The sequence below is a fragment of the Triticum aestivum genome, chromosome 3B (genome assembly GCF_018294505.1).
Source record: "Triticum aestivum cultivar Chinese Spring chromosome 3B, IWGSC CS RefSeq v2.1, whole genome shotgun sequence".
In the NCBI taxonomy this organism is placed as follows: Eukaryota; Viridiplantae; Streptophyta; class Magnoliopsida; order Poales; family Poaceae; genus Triticum; species Triticum aestivum.
In genome coordinates, this window is record NC_057801.1 from 735,290,854 (window position 1) to 735,301,286 (window position 10,433).

The window sequence follows — 10,433 nt, forward strand, 5'->3', positions numbered from 1 at the left end:
ATGAAATTTAAAAATATTCATGATATCAAAAAGTGCCCATGAAATACAATCGAGAAATGAAGACTACGATTTAAATACAATCGATCTTAGCTAGCTATCTGTTCACAATCTTCTTGCCCTTCTTTTTCGCAAATGGAGTTCTTTTGTGGAACGGACGTCCTTTAGGTAGGGTTGTCCTGCTTCTTCTTGTGGTGTGTGCTGCTACTTCATCGTCGTCGTCATGTTCGATCTTCAGGTCGCCGTACTTGTCGAAGTCTTGCTCATTGGCTACTCCATCCATTCCGATGATCTTCCTTTTGCCTCTCCTCACGACAACATGACTGGGCTTTGACGGGTCGGTAATGAAGAAGCATTGGTCCACTTGGGAAGCCAGTACCCATGGCTCATTTTTTGCTGTGACGTTTGCGCCCGCGGTCTTGGATTTGGCTTCGGGTATAACCATGGTGGTGAAATACCGGTCTTCTTTTAGGACGCTCTTGGCCCATCTGACACGGAACATCGGGACCTTCCCTCCAACGTAGCTCAGCTCCCAGATCTCCTCGATCCTTCTGTAGTATCTGTCCTTGTCGTTGCTGGTGTAGGATTCCATCGTTACCCCGGAGTTCTGATAACCATCGCTCTTCATGTCCTTGTCCTCGGTTGAACCAATGCATGAACCATGAGTTGTGCTCTTTGATTATATCTCCGTCCGTCCTCTGTTGGCCTCGGTCATTGTACGTCTTCTCAATAAAGGTTTTGTGCTCTACCACCCAAGGATCGACCACGTCTATGTGTTGTAGCACGACTAGGTTTGCTCTTTCAAAGTCGGCGAGTTGACCCTCGAAGTCGACATGCATTTCGCGGCGACCCTCATGGTGACCCCATCCAGCGAGCCTGCCTAGGTGCCTGTTGATGGGCAGACCAACGGGGTTCTCGATGCCTAGATAATTCGTGCAGTAGGAGATGCACTCTTCGGTCAGAAAGCCCCTGGCTATACTTCCCTCTGGACGTGACATGTTGCGAACGTATCCTTTGATGACACCATTCATCCTTTCGAACGGCATCATGCTGTGCAGGAACGTCGGCCCGAGTTGGATGATATCCTCCACGATATGGACCAGCAGATGCACCATAACGTCGAAGAATGCGGGTGGGAAGTACATCTCAAGCTCACATAGTATCACCACGATCTCTTCCTGTAGCCTTCTGAGTTGCCTCACGCCAATGGACTTCCGAGAGATGATGTCGAAAAAGTTGCATAGGCCAAATAGCGTTTCACGGACGTGCGCGTCCATGATCCCACGGATTGCAACTAGAAGTATCTGCGTCATCAGCATGTGACAGTCGTGAGACTTCATCCCGCTGAACTTCTGCTTTGCTGGGTCTAGGTATCTGCTTATCTTCCCCGCGTAACTGTAAGGAAGTTTTACTCCTAGGAGGCAGGTGAAAAACTGCTCGATCTCCTCCTGACTTAGAGTGAAGCACGCGGGAGGGTAGTCATTTCCAGTCTTCTTGGCCTTTTTGCCTTTGCGACGACTTTCTGTGTCCTGCTTCGCCTCATCATCATCATCATCATCATCATCATCATCATCATTAGCGTGAAGCTCCTACCTGATGCCCATTGATTTCAAGTCTGCCCTTGCTTTCGGCCCATCTTTGGTCCTCTCTGGCATGTTGAGCAGGGTACCAAGCAGACTCTCGCACACGTTCTTCGTGATATGCATGACATCAAGGCTGTGAGGCACACGGTGGATCTTCCAGTACGGCAAGTCCCAGAAAACAGACCTCGTTTTCCATACCTTCAGCAGCGGCTCTAGCGCCTTTCGCTTTTTTCCCGGCTCTGACGCCTTTTGATTCTTTCCCGTCAGTGGGCAGTTTTTCCAATTTTTCAACAACTCGTCTATTTCCTCGCCGCTCCTCGTACACGGGCGTTTTCGGGGTTCGGTTTCACCATCGAACAGATCCTTGCGTTTCCTCCACGGGTCATCATCGCGAAGCCACCTTCGATGTCCCATGAACACGGTTTTCGAAGACCCGGGATCTCTATCTAGCTAGCGATACGTTGTGTCATCCATGCACCTTACGCATCCAGAAAATCCGTGGACTACCTGCCCCGCGAGATATCCGTAACCGAGATAGTCATGCACCATCGTGAGCAGTGCGGCTCTCATAGGGAAATATTCTTTCTCTGCGGCGTCCCACGTATTGGCTGGCGTTTTCCACAGCGTGTCTAGATCCTCCTTCAGCAGCCCCAGATACAGATTGATGTCGTTCACTGGTTGTTTCGGCCCTTCAATTAGCATACTCATGTGAATGTACTTCCTCTTCATGCACAACCAGGGGGAAGGTTGTACATCCACACAAACACAGGCTAGGTGCTATGTGTGCTTCTCTGGCTGCCAAACGGATTGACTCCATCGGTGCTTGCGCCTAGCACGATGTTCCTTGGATCCTTCCCAAATTCTGGGTATTCGAAGTTCAACGCTTGCCACTGGCTCGCATCCTTAGGGTGACTCAGCATCTTGTCTTTTTTATTTATCTCTGGATCATTTCCGTCATCTTCCCGCTTCTTCTCCTCCCTATCCGCGTGCCAACGTAGGATCTTTGCTACCTTAGGGTCCGCAAAATACCGCTGCAGACGCGGAGTGATCGGAAAGTACCACACCGATTTTCGAGGAGCTTTCTTCCTCTTCTTGTATCGAGTGACGCCGCACACCGGACATATGGTAGACTTCGCGTGCTCGTCCCGATAAATGATGCAATTTTTCATGCACACATGGTATTTCACGTGCGGTAAATCTAGAGGACACACGATTTTCTTTGCCTCCTCGAAACTGGTCAGGCACTTGTTCCCCTTGGGAAGATGTTCATGCCAGAATGACATGTTCTCGTCGAAGCATGCGTCGGTCATTTTGTGTTTTACCTTCATCTCTAGAGCCATGAGCGTTACTTTCAAGCAGGTATCCTCGGGCCTGCATTCTTCATACAATGGAGTAACCGCGTCTATCTCCAGTTGATCCAGCATGGCTTTCTCTCGGGCGGCAGCTCTTGCGTTATCCGTCTGCTTGCGAAGCAGCTCTTGAATATGAGGGTCCTGCACCCAGCCTCCATCGTCGTCTGCTCTGGCATCTTCATCTTCATGATCATGCCCTTCATCTTGATCTTCCTCATCGTCATGTACGACATCTTCTACATGATGACTGTGTACAGCATCACCGCCGTGATCATGTCCTGGAGATTCTTCGTCTTCTCGCCCGCCCTCGCCGCAGTGGTACTTGTCTTGTTGCCCTTCCTCATTTCTTTCCCGGCCCCCATGGACGACTTCATAGTCATCTTCATCACCTTGCCACCGATAGCCATCCATGAAACCACGCAAGAGCAGGTGGTCCCGCACCTGCCCGGAATCTGTGTCCGCAATAAGGCTCTTCAGCTTGCATCTTCGACACGGACATCTTATCTCCGTCTTGTTATTTTGAAGCATCTCGGCCTTTGCGGAGCTCAAAAACATATTCATGATGCCTTCAGTCATCATGCGGACCATGGTTGCCTGCAGGGTAGAGCAAAACGATATTTTAGAACCAAGAAAAAATTTGGCATGACCTTCCCTAAAAATAGGACCAAAAAGAATGCATAGTGCCAAAATTCTCGCCGAAATGGAAATGAATCAACATTCCGGCAAAAATATTGGCAACTATCGCATTTCAAATACCGGTACCTGCAAACACAAACATATATGCAACACCACAAACACAAGCAACACCACAAACATACATAGATCTAGCTAGGCCACAAAAAGTGCATGTGCACGTTGTTGGAGCGAGCTAGGGAGAAAAAAAGTAGATCTACATCATGAAGATAGCTTTCCCCTTACTTAACTATCAAAAAAAGGTAATTTCACCACTTAGTTTTGATGAATCTATGGTGGAAATGAGGTGAGGAGGAGGAGGCAGCCGAGACAAGCTTGGAGGAGGATGTGGAGAGAATGAAGTGGGGAAAGTGAGTGGGTAGGTGGGCTGTCCAAAATATCTTGTTGGTCCCAGGTTACTAATGGCGCACCACCACAAAATGCTCCATTAGTAACCCTGGTTACTAATGGTGCACCTGCAGGTGGTGCGCCAATAGTACTTTTTGCAGAAAAGTAAAAAAAACATATGTATACTAATGGCGCACTGTAGGAAAGTGCGCCATTAGTAGTTTAAACTAGTAATGGCGCACTTTGACACGGTGCACCATTAGTAGGTTTGCAAAAAAGTAAATATATATATATATATATATATATATATATATATATACTAATGGCGCACTGTCTGGGTGGTGCGCCATTACTAGTTCTAACTAGTAATGGCGCACTTTGACATCATGCGCCATTAGAATGTATGGAAAAATGAAAAGAAGAAGAAGAAGAAAAGAAGTAGAAGAAGTAGAAGAAGAAGAAAAGAAGAAAAGAAAAGAAGTAAAAGAAGTAGAAAAAAGATGAAAAAAGAAGAAGAAGAAAAGAAGTAGAAGAAGTAGAAGAAGAAGAAAATAAGAAAAGAAAATAAGTAAAAGAAGTAGAAAAAGAAGAAAAAAGAAGAAGAAAAGAAGTAGAAGAAGAAGAAAAGAAGAAAAGTAAAGAAGTAAAAGAAGTAGAGAAAAGATGAAAAAAGAAGAAGAAGAAGAACAAAAGTAGAAGAAGTAGAAGAAGAAGAAAAGAAGAAAAGAAAAGAAGTAAAAGAAGTAGAAAAAACACACCCCGACACCCCAACACCACACCCCGACACCCTGACATGACACCCCGACACCCCAACCACCTGACCCCCTGACTAGGAATGGAAATTTTATCCATGGATCTAGATACCCATGGATACTCGACCCGGTTGGGCAAGGGTATGGAGCACATTTTCGCCCATGGGTCCTTGGATACGGATACCCACGAACAGTCGGGTTGGGCATGGTTATAGTTTGTGCTCTCCCCCTCACTCGTGCTGCTGCTCTGCTCCGATTTAGCCACACTTCAGTCGACTGAATCGACTTTTGGGTCAGTCGATTTTCAGGGGTTGGGGGGGGGGCTCGCCGGAGTTAAGGAAGAACCACCCGCAGCAGGGACGGGGGCTCGCCGGAGAGGTACCCCGCTATGTATCTTAGGGTTTAGGGTGGGGGAGGGGGGCCTAGAGGGCTGGCTGGTGCGGCGGTGGGGAGTTGTTTTGGGGTGGCGAGGCGGCGCTGGGGCCGGCGGTTTGGCCGGTGGTGGCTGGAGGCTCAGGGGGTGCAGGTTGAAGATGAACTGCAGGCCCTCCCTAAACTACATGTCAAGCGCCTCTCTGCTACCATTGCGTTCAGTTCCGACAGTAGCATTCAGATTGCACAGTAAATTTCAATTTCGACGGTTAAGTTCAGAGACAACAGTTTTTACCTCATCTGTTGTAGTCAGGTGGTTTTTGGTGATGTAAATTTTACATCCATTTTACATCATCTATTGGAGATGCTATTAGAATCTCACTTGAGATTGACGATGTCTGTCTTGTGCTGCTTCAGCCTTGATGTCTTACGGATCACCAGAGCTGCTCCAACGATAGAACGATCCATCACAACAGAGCAGTGCCCTGGACGCCATCTACAGATTTTAAAGAACATGCGGTGCCCCCATGTTTGGTTTTGGTAATTTATGACAATCTCTATGGACTAATGGTTGTCTTGACTTATATTTGAAGGATTTTTCCATAGGCTTCTCTTGAAGTCCATGTGTTGGTTTCAAGGAGTTTATGAGTTGACCAAGGTGCTATTAAGGAATTATCCAAAGATTGGTCATGTGAGTGTTGAGCTTATTGCAAGCATGTCTTGAAGAAGAAGATTGTGTGATCATTCATGTTTACCTTAAAGACATCATCCAAATGAAGGGAGTTGGAAAGATTCAAGGTTGATCAAGACTAAGTCAAAGAGTGAATCAAGTTGATCAACACACAAAGCGTAGAAGATGTACCAAGAGGGATCAAGCGATCTCGGTATGGTAAGCACTGTCAATTACGCTTTGTGTACTAACCCATGATCTTCGTCAGAGTTCTTTGTGGGGTTAGGTTGTGGTGTGCAAGTTCAAGTGAAGCATCACGAAGAGATCAAATGCTTGAAGCTTGTCGTCCATTGTGGTGACAATGGACTTGTGAGGATGTGCGGAAGAGTGGCTGAGCAATGAACTAGTCTTCAACGAGCCAACGCAATCAAGAAAGGTGGTCCAACTTGAAGGAGTCAAGATCGTCATCATGTAGCTCAAGTGGACCATGTGCAAGGCAAAGGTTTGCCCTTGATAGGTTTTCTATTTTACCGGTCTCATGATGGTAGTTGGGAGACCGGTTTTTAGGATCGATTGTCGTACTATCAAGGGGGGATATCGATGAGTAACTTGATCATATCATTCGTAGAGAGCTCAAACCATTGCATCCTTGCATCATCTTTCTTGGTTCTTGTTTGGTTCTCTTTGTGAGTTTTGGAGCTTATGGTCATCTTGATGACAAGCTCGAGTTCATCGAAAACGGAGTTCACATGCATCTTCTATGATGTTTTCGATGTTGGAGGTTCTGTCGGTTCTTCTCTGATGGAGTGTTCACTCCTCTATATCTTAGGCATACCTTGTTGTTTTCATGCTACTCGTTGTCTTGTATCCAACAAGCTTGAGTTTGCTCGATTCGGAGCTCATATGAAGAAGTTATGGCAGTTCTGTTTTCTCCGTGCGGTAGTACCACGGTGGCAGCAGTAGTACCGCTTGTAGCGTCAAGCGGTAGTACCGCTTGTAGCGTCAAGCGGTAGTACCGCTCCAGTACCGCTCTACTACCGCCTCGATTTTTGGTCTTGCTCTTTTCGTGACGGGTTTAGCAGTAGTTGCACGGCAGTAAGGCACGACAGTTCCGCCTATAAGCGATAGTACCGCCCCCATTGGGTGGTAGTATCGCATATAAGCGGTAGTACCGCTCCGGTCGGGCGGTAGTACCATTACTGCATTACTGCCACTGTACTCTGCTCTGCCCTGCCTCTTTTGGACCCGTGTTCTGCTCCTCCAGTGGTAGTATCGCTGGGGTTAGTGGTAGAACTGCTTATAAGCGGTACTACTGCCCCAAGGTTCATGTTTTGTTGCTCCTTTTTCCCTGCTTCTTCTGCCCGAGCGGTAGTACCGCTCTTGGAGCAGTAGTACCTCTCGTGTGCGGGCTGAGCACATAACGGTTTGATTTTCCCCCTCCTATCACTTTCGCCTCTATGTGAGGGGAACCCCTTGGATCTAGATCTTGGAGTTCTTGGTGTTCTCCTTCTTGTTCTTCCTCTCATTTTCCTCCCTCGCATTAGTTGCTTCGGTGGGATTTGGGAGAGAAGGACTTGGGCACTCCGTGTGCCGTTGCCATTGCATTTGGTGCATCGGTTTGAGTTCTCCATGGTGATACGTGGAAGTTTCAAGTTGAGAAGCTTATTACTCTTGGGTGCATGGTGCCCTTGAGCTTGTTCCTCTTGGGTGCTTTGGTGCCCTAGATGGTTGGTGGTGCTTGGAGCTCAATCATTGTGGTGTAAAGCTCCGGTCAAGCGTCGAGGTCCCCAATTAGGTTGTGGACATCGCCCCGAGCAATTTGACGGGTACCGGTGACCGCCCCCAAGGGTTGCCAAAGTGTACGGGTTCGGTGATCGCCCCCAAGGGTTGCCAAAGTGTACGGGTTCGGTAACCGCCCCCAAGGGTCGCCATTTGTACGGGTTCGGTGACCGCCCTCAATGGTCCCTTAGTGGAATCACGGAATCTTGCATTGTGTGAGGGCGTGAGGAGATTACGCTGGCCCTAGTGGCTTCTTGGGGAGCATTGTGCCTCCACACCGCTCCAAATGGAGATTAGCTTCCGCAAGGGTGTGAACTTTGGGATACATCGTCGTCTCCGCGTGCCTCGGTTATCTCTTACCCGAGCCCTTTACTTATGCACTTTACCTTGTGATAGCCATATTGTTCTTTGTCATATATCTTGCTATCTTGATTAGCATAAGTTGTTGGTGCACATAGGTGAGCCTAGTTGTTGTAGGTTTTGTGCTTGACAAATTAACCGCTAGGTTTATTCCGCATTTGTTCAAGCCTCTACCGTAATTATTCTAAAACGCCTATTCACCCCCCCCTCTAGGCAACATCCACGATCTTTGAAGATTCCTCAGATCTTCCTCCACACCTCCGACAGCCACCTCTGCCTCAACTACTTCAGCAACAAACCCAATGATGTTGAGTTTGACACGGCTACGGCAAAGAGGTTGTACACTTATTGCATCACTTATTACTATGCATTCACGTAAATCCATTAGGGCTATTTTGGTTCAATGGAAAAACATAGCAATAGGGAATTTTCCAATGGCACTCTACTATTCAATTATTCATGCATTTTGTTGAAAGGAATGAGGCAAAACATCCACCTAGACCTACTTTTCAAAATCCTATGCATGAAAACAAGACCAAGTACATTAGTGCCAGAATAACATTCTAACTGTACACGCTTTCATATGGTTTCACTTTATTTTGGCCATGTTTCTTTGCATTCCTCTGCTCTTCCAATTCCTGTAAACCAAACACCCAAGTTGACAGAAATCCTGTGTTTACAAATGCTTTGTTTACCATGTGCGTTTTCCTATCGTATTCCGGTGTTTTCCTATCCTTGGGTTTTAAGACTCATGCAAGCCAAATGAGCCCTTACAGAATTACTTCAGTTACAGGTACGTGTTGAAGGGAACTTTGTGTGGTTTGTCCTGCTCCTACCGCGACATCGTCCATCTCAACTGAGCTGCTCCATCGACAGAAGCATCCACCAAACCAGACATCACGACTCATGACCGTCTTTCGCTGCCTTAGATCTCCTTCCCTGCCGCCGGCACCCACCACAACGGCATCACCATCATCGACTCAGCAGATGAACCTGAGGAGTACATGGGTCCACAAGAGAGGTCGCACTCTTTTGTTTCTTCTTATGTTATGCATTGCTTAAACTTACCTGCTACTTTATCGTCCTGTTCAGATCTTGGACTCCCAAGTCAGGTCCAAATTAATGTTCAAACTTGAGTTCTAAATTAGTTGTGGGGCACATATCGAGGCAACAATGAATAGTATGTCTGTCTAATATCTGGTTCACCTAGGGTATGCCTATGTTGTTCATCTTGGGTGGGAAACAAATAGTAAAGCAATCATCATCTGTCTTTTTATTAATTTAAAGCAATCATCAGCCTGCTTATCATTATTTTTGGATCCATCCACTAGTTGTTACCATCACTCTAAATTTCTGCATGCTCTCCTTACATAATCTCACCATATTATTTTCATATGCATGTCAGATATTGTACACAGTCATGCTGAACATGTAGAGAAAAAGAGAAGAGTTTTGCGCGGCAATACAATGTCATGCACACATCGCTCCATGGTGGGTTCAATGGCAAACCCTCCCCACCCCTCTCCAGATTGTAATCCAGAGGAAGATATCTGTTCTGAGGCGGATTCAGACGCCGCTGACCACTCCTATTTACCCCCCCAAGGTGTTTTCTCTACCTTGGCATGATGATGTTAGTCATATCATGCATATGTTGCCTTGCAGTGCCTACTTTTGACATCATATATGTCATGTGCTTAGTTTAGACATGTTCTGTAATGCCACCTGTTTAGTTTCTATATCATATATGGGAATTATGCAGTCTCACGTCTTTTAGCCAGCCATAATATATGTGAAATGTGCAATGCCATCCTATTTAATCAGGCATCATATATTTGAATGATATCTTGCCCATCCTTTTCTTCATTACATTTCCATTTGTCGGCAATGTTTGTACATTAAACTACTCTTCCTGTGAATCAGCCATTTGGGTGGGAGATGAAAAAATCTGGAGCGAAAACAAGGCCTTCAGAGCAGACAGTGCTACCTGTCGAAGCAGATCTCTTATTGGGTCCCGATAGGTCCTTAGAGATGGATTCAGAGACAGATGACCAGTCCTATTCCCCCACTGAGGTGTATGCTCTAACTTGGCACGGTTATACTGCTCATATCATGCATATGGTGTCTTGCATTGCATAGTTTAGACATCATATACACAATATTCAACACCATGTTCTTAGTTCAGACATCATATCGATTTCCCTCTGTTTAGCATATAAATCACATATGTGAATTAAATGATGCAATCTTGATTACTTAGATAACATGTAGGTGAATTATGTCATGCGATCCTGTTTAGTTATTCATCATATATTTGAATTATGTTGTGCTATGCTATCCAGTTTAGATAGACATCATATATGTGAAATTATGTCATGCTATCCATTTTAGTTAAACAATATACATGTCAACTATTTCATGCCCTATTTTTCCACACTATCTATTGCATATGTCTCTCATACAATGTCTGTACATTCAACTATGTTTCATGTTTATCAGCCATTTGAATTGGAGTGGTTGATGCCAGTATCTAGCGGACTAAAAACACGGT